At 38.0% G+C, this 12,776-nt stretch overlaps 1 protein-coding gene across 4 annotated transcripts in view; it reads right to left on the bottom strand.

Annotated features, from left to right (window-relative positions):
* The window catches only part of BTBD9 (BTB domain containing 9), a 148,391-nt gene that overhangs the window by 46,381 nt on the left and 89,234 nt on the right, over window positions 1-12,776 (bottom strand). The window lies entirely within an intron of this gene.

Genomic DNA, 12,776 nt, shown 5'->3' with positions numbered 1-12,776 from the left:
AAAATACAAAAGAAATCAGAGGCAGGCACAAGCAACTTAGTTCCATCAGTTTCTCTACCTGGGGAAAAATAAAAATAAGCAAAAATGTTGCTCACACACAGGAAAACACGGATATATTTCAGGGGCAAGATTAAAAATGAATGAGCAATGAGTGAATTGTAGCAGTGAAGGCCAGAAATCTTTTAACTTCAAACTAGTTATACAACAAAACATTCAGCAAACAAACATTTAGACATATTGTAACAATTACTGTGATTAACAAACTTAAATTATGCATTTAAAATCCATAATCAAAAATTGTTTCGAAGAAGTGAATGAAGCTAAATAGACTGTCAAGGAGAGAAATAAAGAGACCAATAACCATCACACCAGACATGTAATAGACATAGCCACAATGTAAGTGTGGTTGTTAAACAGTCCTTCTTCTGTTACTTTCCAAGCATCTGAAGTTTTGTTAAATTTCTATTGAATCGAAACATGCATTGTACAGATTCCAGTTTTTAAAAACAAAATTCAAGACAAGAAGATGCAGCGTAATTATTTATCTATTAACTCATTTTTCTCACATTTTCAATTGATGTTATATACCTGAAGATTTTTTTATTTTTAGTCTCTTTTTTTTGCATATATAAGACAAGGTGAAGGAACATATCAATATTTTCTTCTATTTTGCCCACAACTGCAATCCTGAGGTCAGTTGGCTGAAAGTGACTGACTGGGGAATGCCTAAGGTGCCAGTTGCCTGGGCTCTCAGCTGGCACCTTAATCGCTACTCTAAATAGCTTTTACATTAAGAGGATTTCATTCATAAATGAATTTAATCAATCAAACTTGATAAGGTGTGTTTTTATTCTAAGGTGTTCCTAAAACTTGCTTTTATTGTTTAATTACTCCCCTGTCTATATGAAAACAAACTATATTTATTAAAAATGATCTTTTGGACTACTTATGAGTAATATTGTCCATTATGTTTCTTAATACATGCCAAGGAAAAGCTTGCTGCACTATTTTATACAATAGGATATTAGAGATTAATCAAATAATTTCAGCACACAGAAGCTATCATGCTGTTTCAGTTCCCAAGAGAGGATTGCCACTCCCCATTTTGAATGTTCATTATTGTCTTTCATATCCATCGGATAAATGTATTAAAAACACCATCTGGAAGGGATGACACTCCATGAAGCATTTCAGGTTTTTTGGTTCCCTTGGATTTTCCCTATGGTATTTCTGTTTCAATCTGTATCACTTTGTTTATAAAAATGCACTACCAGAAACAACACTGTCTTGCTTCTGAAGGTTTTTTTTTGTTCTTCAACTAAATATTATATGTAACACCCTATAAGATGGAAAACAGAATATGAATTATATCTTATTATATATATTTTCCAGAACTTATTTCTTCATAAACTTGAATGTATCATTAGAATGGAAAACAATCCATATTAATCTAAATACAATGCTGAAGGAAACAAAATGTTTGTTTTAATGTTTTTAAAATTGTTTTATAATTTTAGAATTGTTAGCTGCCCAGAATCACTTGGTTAAGTTGGATGGCTATAGAAATTGAATAAATAATTCAATAAATAAAAATTTCAAAATAATAAAAATAGGTAGATAAATTTCATATTATTCTTTCTGGCTCATATCACGCAACAGGTAGTCAATAGACTGAACATATTATGACACAGTAACATTTAAAAATGATGATATTTCCAAGACATGACCTTAAAATTATGTATGTGTGTGTGTATAAATATAAATATGTATGTATGTGTAATATATATATATACGTACACACACACATACATATATAAATATGTATCTTCAGTAATACCTAATGACAAATGAGCAAAATGGGGGGAAAAACCAGACATATATCTTTAATCCTTTTCTAATCTGACAATCGTTTTTTAAAAAGTCAGAATACTATTTACTGAAATATTTTTTGCATTAATTGGATTTTGACTAAAATTTCTTATATTTATTTCAATACATTAAGAAAATGCTAATGAAAGCACGCATTTTAGACAATGGCTGAACTATAAATTCCATGAGTTATAAAATACTGTCTTGTTCTGTCCACATTCTGAACCTTCTTCTATGCTTTACATGTGAACAGAAAAGCACAGGGTTTCCCCACAATGTCTGACAATTTTATGATGATAAATGTCTAAGCTGCCATCTTCCATATCTATTTTAGTTTTATTTCTGTATATAACAAAACAATTGACATTTTTATATATAATATATAATTATAATTAAAGACTAAAAATAATTACTGTGTTAACCTTTAGTACATTCTTTTATATGCAATTGGCAGAAATTGGGAATTCAAGAAATATTGATAACTACTAAGTCAGAGGCAATTCAATACTACTGGTTGTAATTGGATAGAACAATAAATGGAAAAAGTAGAGATAATCACTCTTTAGAACTGACAGAGAAAGACCTCTAATCACCCTGAGATAATGAAATCATTACAATGGAGAAGACATCATTATTAAATTGATACAGCATTTTAACATGAGCTAACATGGGACTGAGTGTCTAATACAAGATAATGGAAACTCCACCAGCGCGCGCGCTTCAATCCACAGTGTCCCATTCTGCCTGCCTGCCTGCCTGCCTTAGTTTCTGGTTGTTTGGGAGCAGCTTCGGCTGAGAATAATAACTATTCGCCTCTTTTACTCAGCGAAGCTGTTCCGATTCAACCATTAACGAAAGGCAGGCAGGCAGGCAGAACGGAGCACTGCGGGCGGGCGCGGCCGGACCGGAGGTGGGGGTGGGGAGAAACGGGCGCTTCAGGAAGCTGCGGCGACAGGAAAAGCCCCCGCTCTTCTTTGAAGCAGTTTCTTCCTGTGCTGGTGGAGGAGCGAGAGCGACTGAGAGAGCTGACCCAGAGAGAAGGACAGGCTTCGGTTGCTTCCTCCCTCCCCTTCTTTCATTTGTGTCCTTGATCCCCGATCCCAGCAGCATTCACCGAAGGCTTCTTACATATATCAGCGTATAACACGCATACATCATTTGCCCCCTATTTTCAGGGGAAAAAGTGCGTGTTATACGCCGATAAATACGGTAATTATAATTAAAGACTAAAAATAATTACTGTGTTAACCTTTAGTACATTCTTTTATATGCAATTGGCAGAAATTGGGAATTCAAGAAATATTGATAACTACTAAGTCAGAGGCAATTCAATACTACTGGTTGTAATTGGATAGAACAATAAATGGAAAAAAGTAGAGATAATCACTCTTTAGAACTGACAGAGAAAGACCTCTAATCACCCTGAGATAATGAAATCATTACAATGGAGAAGACATCATTATTAAATTGATACAGCATTTTAACATGAGCTAACATGGGACTGAGTGTCTAATACAAGATAATGGAAAAGAAAACTGATATGACACAACAATTCAGACTGCTGCTAAAGCTTTCCTCTTCTGAGCTCAATTTAGTTGTTAGGTAGAAGTAGAGGATTCTAGAAGCATAGGAAAAAAATATTTGGTAAATGTCTGTAGAGATTCTCAGTCATCAAGGTCATAATTGTCCCAAAGATGCTTTTTCAGGAGGCAATTGGAATTTCTTTGATTTGGTAAATGCAACAATATAGGACAGCGGTCGCCAACCGCTGGGCCTTGAGAAAATTTTGGTGGGCCACAGAGAAATCTCACCCCCAGAGCACCCCCACAAAGCAATTAATCCAGGCTGCGCAGAAACACAAGGCTGCACCACCCACATGGCCCGCGGGAACACTCCCCGCCCACTCACTCCTTACCCGGAAAACTTGCCTGCTAAAATTGCTATTTTTCCTTTTTTCTGACCATCATCTGTTCTGCTGTGCCGGGAGATTTAGATTAGCTAGGAAGCAGGAAATGGTTGGATTTCTTGCTTTCTATCCAGTCTTTAGATCTTCGGCTCTGCTTTTAAATACAGCCGAACTTCCCTTAGGACTGAAGGTTTGCTTGCAAGCAAATTCAGTGCAAACTCATGGCAAGCAAATTTGAGAGACTGAGCTAGCCGATGGCAGAGAGATAGATCACTGAATGATTCTGTGAGCAACTCAATCTGCCTGCTTTGCCTGATTTTGTGTAAAAATTGCTCTTTTTTAAATAAAAACAATATTTACAATACATGGTGTGTTGTGAGTTAATTTTGTGAGTTTGCTTGCAAGCAAATTTTATGTGACAGATTGAGCTAGCCAATGGCAGATAGATAGATAGATCTCTGAATGAATCTATGATTCCGTGAGCAACTCAATCTGCCTGCCTGCTTTGCCTGATTTTGGGTAAAAGTTGCTTTTTTATAAAAAAAATTCAATATTTTTATAAATATTTATAATATTTACATACAAGCCATGCCCAGCCAGTCACATGACCACCAAGCCACACCCACCAATTAGGCCACGCCACAGAACCGGTTAGTGGTCCCTGGGATCAAAAATTATGAGTTTGGTGGTCCCTGAGGTCCAAAAGTTTGGCGATCCCTGATATAGGAGATAGGTTACCTGAAGTTTACTGAGATGGTTTTATTGCTAATAATACATACAACATCAATGCAGATTCTACACATGAAATCAAGTAGATTGCATAATACAAAATAAAAGGAAAAATGCAATCCAGTTACTATTTTCAGGTGCATGAAAAGATCATAGGCTCTTAGGGTTAAATACATGGATTGAAGTTTAAAGAGAGTAGATGTAAATAGTAAAGTACAGATAGTCTTTGAGTTACAACAGTTCCTTTAGAGACCATTCAAACTGAAAAAAGCGACTTATGACCAGTTTTCTCAGTTATGGCCTTTGCAGCATCCCTATGGTCAAATGATCAAAATCCAGATATTTGGCAACTGCTTCATATTTATGACAGCTGCTATGTCCCAGGGTTTTGTAATCACTTTTTACAATCTTCTGACAAGCAAAGACAATGGGAAAGCTAAATTCACTTAGCAACCCGGGTTACTAACTTAGCAAATGCAGTGATTCACTTAACAACTGTGACAAGAAATGTCATAAAATGGGACAAAACTCATTTAACAAATGTCTCACTTAACTACATAAAAATTGTGCTCAATTGTGGTCATAAGTCAAGGATTACCTGTATGTCCTGGAAAACATGGAAGGGAACCATGGAAATATATGGACATATATAAGGAAACCATGGAAATATATAAGGAGCATCATGAAGACTGATCTAGGAATATAAAACCCTAACCCTAATTCAGAGACGAAAAGATTTGAGTGGCTTTCAAAACAGTTTACTACCGTGTTTTTCCAACAATACGGCCTCCCCCAATAGGAAGTCCCAGCATGTTTTATAGGCATAAAATCAAATTAAGCCCCTCCCCCAAATTAAGGCCTATATTAAACATGCGAAATGAGGGGGAATGGCGGGGGGGCTTGCCTTTAGGAAGTACTTTTGTTGCATACCCGGATATGGTGCTGCCTGTGTTGACCTCGGCGTTGGTGGGGCAGTTTGTATTGGGAGACCTTCCGCCACTGTTGCTTTCCCTTCTCCCCGTGCTGCTGCGGCATTTAGAGCAACGCTGCGGCGTTTGGCACAGCCATGCGCGGCCAGCCAGGGCTCCTCCCTGCAACCGAAGCCCGGTGGAGACACTCCTTTCCACCCCACTTGACCAGCCCATCCCCATGCATCTCCAAACACGCCGGCAGCTCGAAACGCTGCAGCGGCATGGGCATTGGGCAGAGGCACTCACTCGGCGGGGCTCAGCTCGGAGGACGCGGCGCAGTCCGTCACCTTGCCTCCCTGTCCACGGATGGGTGGGTGCTATCACTGCCTCAGGCGGCCTCTCCTGGTGGCCCCTTTGGGTTTGGGCTGGAGGGACTTGAGAAGGAAACCAAGCTCAGGTCGGCCCGGCTCTTTCGCTTGGCAGGTGGGTGTACACCCATGGCTCGCTTTCCCGGCTCTGCCCAGCCCGCACGGCTCTGGCGAGGCCCTGGCAGGATGAGCAGAGGGCCCGGCGGGGAGGCGCTCACTGCCTTGGCGAGAGCTCCGCCGGGCAGGAGGGCCCGCCTGTCAGCTACACTGGGCACCCCAGGCGAAGCTCTTCACCCTCTGCCTGGCTGCAGGCAGGGATGGCGGCTGGGTGCTTCTCCCGGGGTGGGCCCATCCTGCGCCGTGGCCCCAGGAGAATCGCCTCCCCACGTGGGGTTGGGCTGCCCTCTCAGGCAGAGGAGGCTTTGTCGTACCGGTAGTAGGGAGTCGTTTTTAAAAGAATTGGCTTTGCCTTCAAAGGCGAAGGGAAGGCGGTGACAGGAGCACCTGAAACCGACTGGCTCCGCCAAGCTCCAGTTGCAGGGAGGAGCCCTGGCTGGCTGCGTGTGGCTGCGCCAAATGCCGCGGCAGCACAGGGAGAAGGAAAAGCAATAGTGGCGAAAGGTCCCACCAACGCCGAGGTCAACATCCAAGCCATCGCTGCCCACCTGCCCGAGGAAAGGGGGGGGAATTAAGTCACCCCCAAAAAGATGGCCTAGCCATTTTTTGGGGGCTCAAAAAAAAATAAGGCCCGGCCTTATTTTGTGAGAAACACGGTATGATAGCATATGCATGAGCACACATGCAATACACAAAGGGAAGATGAATATGCTGAGCAACAAAAATGATACTTTGCCACTGAATCAATACTTCCAGTTTTAAACAGTGTTTTTGTGCAGTGTATTGTGCAGTGTTTTTGCAGTGTCAGATGAACACAATACAGAAGCCTGATGATGGCAGATGAGATTCTGCCGAAATGTTGCTACAACTTTAAAAGCACAACTATAAGGACGTGGGAAAATACCCGAACAAAGCTGAATACCACACATGTAAGTACCAAACTTTAATATATATATATATATATATATATATATATATATATATATATATATATATATATATATATATATATATATATATGGATCTTAGCATTGAGTTTCTCACGCAAGATTGAACGCAACGATGATGAGCCATTCATCATCTTCAGGCTTCTGTCTTCAGCTCTGTGCTTCTCTGAGAAGCACAGAGCTGAAGACAGAAGCCTGAAGATGATGAATGAGACTTCATCAAACGCTGCCAGATACTTCCAATCTTACGCGGGAGAAAACCCGAATAACCAAAGATCCACATACAAATACCCGTGACACACACACACACACACACACACACACACACACTATCAAGACTTGAAATTCTAGAACTAGAAAACCTTGAATTACGCCGTCTTCGGTCTGATTTAAGCATGGTATATAAAATCATACATTGCAATGTCCTACCTGTCAATGAATACTTCAGCTTCAACCATAACAACACAAGAGCACACAATAGATACAAACTCAATGTTAACCGCACCAAACTCGATTGCAGGAAATACGACTTCAGCAACAGAGTGGTCAATGTCTGGAATACTCTACCTGACTCTGTGGTTTCTTCCCCAAACCCCAAAAACTTTAACCTTAGACTGTCTACTGTTGACCTCAGCTCATTCCTAAGAGGTCTGTTGGGGGCATGCATAAGCGCACCAACGTGCCTACCGTCCCTGTCCTATTGTTTCTTTCTTTTTTCTTATTCATATCCATTTCATGTATTCATAAACATGTTTATACTTATACCTGTTATCTAACAATCGCTTGACAAAATAAAATAAATAAATAAATATGGAAAGCCAGCTCAAGCAAGAATTTCAACAAATATCAATAAAATAAAATATTTTTAAAAAACAGATTAGAGGAATCATGGGAAAACTTACAGCTAAGGCAGGGATACTCAAGAATAATTATGGAAGAAAAAAGTGGCAAATGAAGTTAAATACAGAATGAAAGACTACATGTAATCCCTTTACAAAAAAAAATATACATTTAGAGAAACACTAAAAAGTAGAAGTACAAGAGGTAATAAATCAGCAAATAAATCAAATGTGAAAGCATCAGACACAGATGAAACATCCATCAAACTATTAAAAATTGTAAGAGAAGATGCTATTCAAGTATTATTAGCTCTTTGACATCAAACATGGAAGAAGACTGTAATTCAGAATTTGGAAAAGATTAGTGTATACCTATCTGGATGCAACAGAATGTGCCAGTAACAAATTCACTGCATTAATCTCTTATGTAAGAAAAAAATGCAACCACAGAATGGCAACAGCTTCATATAGAGAAGATATTAAATTGGTCAAAGAGTGCCTCACTAAGAGAAAAATAGAGCAATATTTTACAACACCAAGGCAATGCTACTTAGAAATTGATTTGACTTTTTCCTTTTGTTGGACATTTAAATGATTTCTAAAATAACCACTACTGAGCAAGAGAGAAATGAGCATTTATTCACTTTCTCCTTTTCCCGACATTTTAAACCATTTCTCTCAGGCACAAAAAGATACGCAAATGAAGCCTTAGTGATTCATAAGGGTTAGAAAACTTTCTCTAGAGGATGTCCAAGGACATCCCATTTTTTATATCCACTGTTTGGTCTGCAACCATTATTTACTCTTTTCTCTCTCAGAGTACTATGGAACTAGCATAAAGAAGGGGTTATAATTTGGGTACCTGAAAAGATAGAGATTTTCAGTTGTGCCTATAAACATATAAACAAAACTTTGCCTTCAAAAAAATCTAACAAACCATAAACGGTATTTTTAATACTGTAGTTTGAATGGATTTTACATGATCAAGAGTTATTCAATTGTTTAAAGTTAATAAGTTCCTATTTTTTCCCTAAAGCAAACTAAGTGTATAGAGTTTAAATAAAATAGAAATTATTTGCCAATTTGTGGAAAAGCTTCTAACCACTATCTATAGGCCGCACATGTTTTATTGTGCAATGACTACAGGAAACCACACCAGAAATTTCCAGAATTTTGAAAGAAAACATTGCTATATAGAGTTTTGTTTTTAAGATAAGGACTCATTTACACCAACATCATTCACTACACTACTCCTCTCCACAGCTTTTTTTATTGTAAAACATCCTTGATCCTATTATATACATTTATAGTTTTCTATACATTACTTCAAACATTATATGCATGCAACTTTTCTCCTTCCTTGCAGATTTGTGCAGTCTCCAAAGCTATTTCACCACATTCAAGATGTGAACATAGCATGTGTCCGCAACTGGTTTTTTTTTTTTTTTGGGGGAATGCATAGCTTCCCTCAAAAGTGTAGTTTTGGATCTAAGATGAAGTACTGCTTAGCATTATTTTTTTGTCTTTCTTGCCATTGGTCTTATACAAGAAATCAATACAACTGTTGATGAGGGTTTTTTAATCAAAAACTTTATCTCTGCTGTAGTTGGGAGTTTAAACCAATTTCCATACCAAGATTCCTTTGCTTTTTTATTTGTTTAATTTGTTTGTCTTCTGAAATGGAGAGATGTAACATATTCCTTTTTCCTCCTCACCTTTCGTTTTATATTCTGTTTTCATCAGCAACCCCTAGTCTACCTAGCTATTCAGTTCAGATATTTTCCTAGCACTTCTTCATGTCTATGTATTCGGTAAATGTTGTTATTCTTCAGCATGTCATAGATATTCAGAATACAAAACATAAACATATTAAGAAAGTAATTTTCTTTTCTGGATAAAATAATGTTTTTCTATGCCTTTCATTATCTTTGTAAACAAAAAAATAAACCTGTACATTTTTTGAACTTTAGATCTTCTCTGAGCAAATAATCTTATTCATTTGTCCTTTTAAACAAATTACATCTCACAGCAAAGCCTAGTGTGTTCATCTCACAGCAAAGCCTAGTGCTGGAACAATTGAAGGCAAAAGAAGAAGGGGATGGCAGAGAATGAGGTAGCTGGATGGAGTCACTGAAGCAGTCGGTGTGAGCTTAAATGGACTCTGGGAGATGGTAGAGGACAGGAAGGCCTGAAGGAACCTTGTCCATGGGGTCGCGACGGGTCGGACACAACTTCACGACTAAAAACAACCATTTCACAGGAGTGACTTTGGATGGCAAATAAAACGCTACAACCACAATGAAATCATAATACAGCAGATAGTAGAATATCAACAACAACAAAAAACAGACCAGGGGCAATTCTATATAAATGGCAATAGAAATGCTGAAAATGGAAAACCGAACAAAAAGGAAACAATCTAGTTTGGAAAGATCGATGGGAATCTCAACATGATTATAACAAAAATGCTGGATGGATAAAAGAAGTTGAAGATGAATTTAGCAAAAATCAAATGGAAGACCTAATAATAATAACAGAAAGGGTTAAAATCAAGTAAAAGGGATTAAAAATTGGGTATCTCCTGGAAATGATCAATTGCATGGCTTTTGGTTCAAATGTTTAATTAGTTACATCCAATGATAGTTAACAGCTTAATGAAGTATTCCATAAAGGAGATACCTGCAATTGGTTAATAATTGACAAAATGTATCTGATTTAAAAAGAGCAAACTAGCAGGGGGACCCCACATATTTCCTTCAGAGTAATTTCATTTGTTACCTAACCTGAATAGGCTTCTTAGGTAAGTAGGCAAAGAGTTATTGGGATGTAAATATTCCAACTCCTAAATTTAAGATAGGGAAGATACAGTATGAGAGAGAGGAGTAAAGGAATCCATTTATGCCAAAGTGAAAAATCCTTCCCTCAATAGAGGTGGAGGCCATGATCCTCCCCTTATTTATGCTGTTCTTTCATCAGTCTTCAGGAAGATTAAGACTATTTCATAGGTTCAACAGTAGGGCTACAGTTAACAGCTCACCTACAGGAAAGGATTTAGGGACTTGGAACATTTACATTCGAATGACTCTCTGCCTACTCACCTAACAAGCCTATTCAGATCAGGTGAGAAACCACCAGGGGTGGGATGCAAATATTTTTACTACTGGTTCTGTGGGTGTGGCTAGGTGGGAGTGGCTAGGTGGGCATGGTCATGTGACTGGGGGGGGTCTTCTTTCTTTTCTTTTTTTTGCAGCACCCCCCCCCCCCCAACACTATGTTTTTGGCTTCCTGGGCCTCAGGGAAGCCTTCTTGGAACAAAAACAGTCTCCCAGGAGGCTGAGGCCCAGGAGGCCAAAAAACAGAGCATAATTTTTGCCTCCTGGGCCTCAGGGAAGCCTCCTAGGTTAAGCAGTAAGACAGCGAGGGGGATCACGGAACAGCTGATCGCCGGAACAGCTGATTGTCAGGAGTAAAAAAAGAAATACTGTAAGAAGTGACTGGGTGGGCCGGGGCTGGCGGGGGAAAATGCAGTTAGCGATGCGCACGATGTCGGGCATGCATGATAAGGACTGACTGGGCGGGGAGGGGAGGGTGGAAAGGGGTGGGGCTAGCTAGGGGCATGATTTGCCGGTTGTCCAAACTTGGCAGAATCGTAACAACCAGTTCTATAGAACCGGTCTGAATCGGTATAATCCCATCCCTGGAATCCACCCTGGAGGACATTTATGGAATCCTCCAAACCAACATGTTCAGACTGAGGAAGCAATTAGGATAAGCAGCAAAATATTTTGAACTAACAGAAAAATAAGTCCAGTTGCCATGACTCAATTTCCACCCAACTCTAGCTGGATGACTGAGAATCTTCACTGACAATGTTTAAATACTCACAGGAATAGCAGATAACATCCAAGATTATTTAGAAGAAAATAACATCCTTCCAGTACAATAAAAGGAAAAGCATCAATATAAAACTTCTGATTGATAATGGTTCTGGAAAATTGCAAAAGTTGAAAAACCATTTTACATAATATCTGGATTGATTATGAAAATATGATTAGTTTTGCCAGTGTTGCACATTCTTCCGGGTTTCTAGCATTGGCAAAGTCTCTCTTTTTCAGTATCATGCCAAATGTTCACTGCAATTGCAAACCAGTTACTGGTTAACAATTGATCTCTATGAATAGCCCTTTTAATTCAGGCATGGTTTGTTATCTAAAGTGGATAACATTACGGATAATATTAATTAAGTGATCAAATTTTTTTTAAAAAAGTTATTTTTTAAAAGATATACAAACAAAACATAAAAACATCTTCCATTTTATATACATACAGCATGTCAGTTGGTTACAAATCTTTTGTGCTAGCCTTTCGTAGTCATTACTCAGTTTATATAAATTTTCACATTGTCAACCTAACATATGCTTATATATTTATCAGTTATTAATCATCCATGACTAAACTATTTTTTCCACAATTTTATACGAGATAATCCAAATTTTGTTTTAAAATTTATATTATACTTTCATCCAATAGTTATATATTATATTATATTTTATATCAATCTATTAAACTTCTATTACAAAATTATCTAATCTATTACATTACCATGTCTTTTTGTCCAACCAGATAAAACAAATCCCACATCATTTAAAATACTTTATCTTCTTGTTCTCTAATTTCAAATGTCAATTTACTCATTTCAACACAGTCCATAATTTTCTTAATAACTTCCTCCTGCATAGGTATTTTATCATTTTTCCAATTCTTAGCAAATACAATTCTAGCCGCTGTTAAGATATTTACAATCAAATATTTCAGCTTTTTATTGTATATTTCTGGTATAATTCCCAATAAAAAGATCTCTGGTTTAAAGTCTATGTGTTGTTTTATCATTTTTTTCCAACCATGTGTGGATTATAGTCCAATATTTTTTTGCATCTGAACATGTCCACCACATATGGTAATATGAACCAAGTATCTAATGACATTTCCAACATTTACCCGATTTATTCTTAAACATTTTCGCAATTCTCGTCGGGGGTAGATGCCACCTCTAAAACATCTTATACAAATTTTCCTTATATGCAGTTGAC

Source organism: Notechis scutatus, chromosome 1, assembly GCF_049901735.1.
Source record: "Notechis scutatus isolate UNSWTSFEM ecotype Mainland chromosome 1, rNotScu1.2, whole genome shotgun sequence".
Lineage (NCBI taxonomy): Eukaryota > Metazoa > Chordata > Lepidosauria > Squamata > Elapidae > Notechis > Notechis scutatus.
The sequence above is the reverse complement of the archived record's forward strand: the minus strand, read 5'-3'. Positions and strand labels throughout refer to the sequence as shown.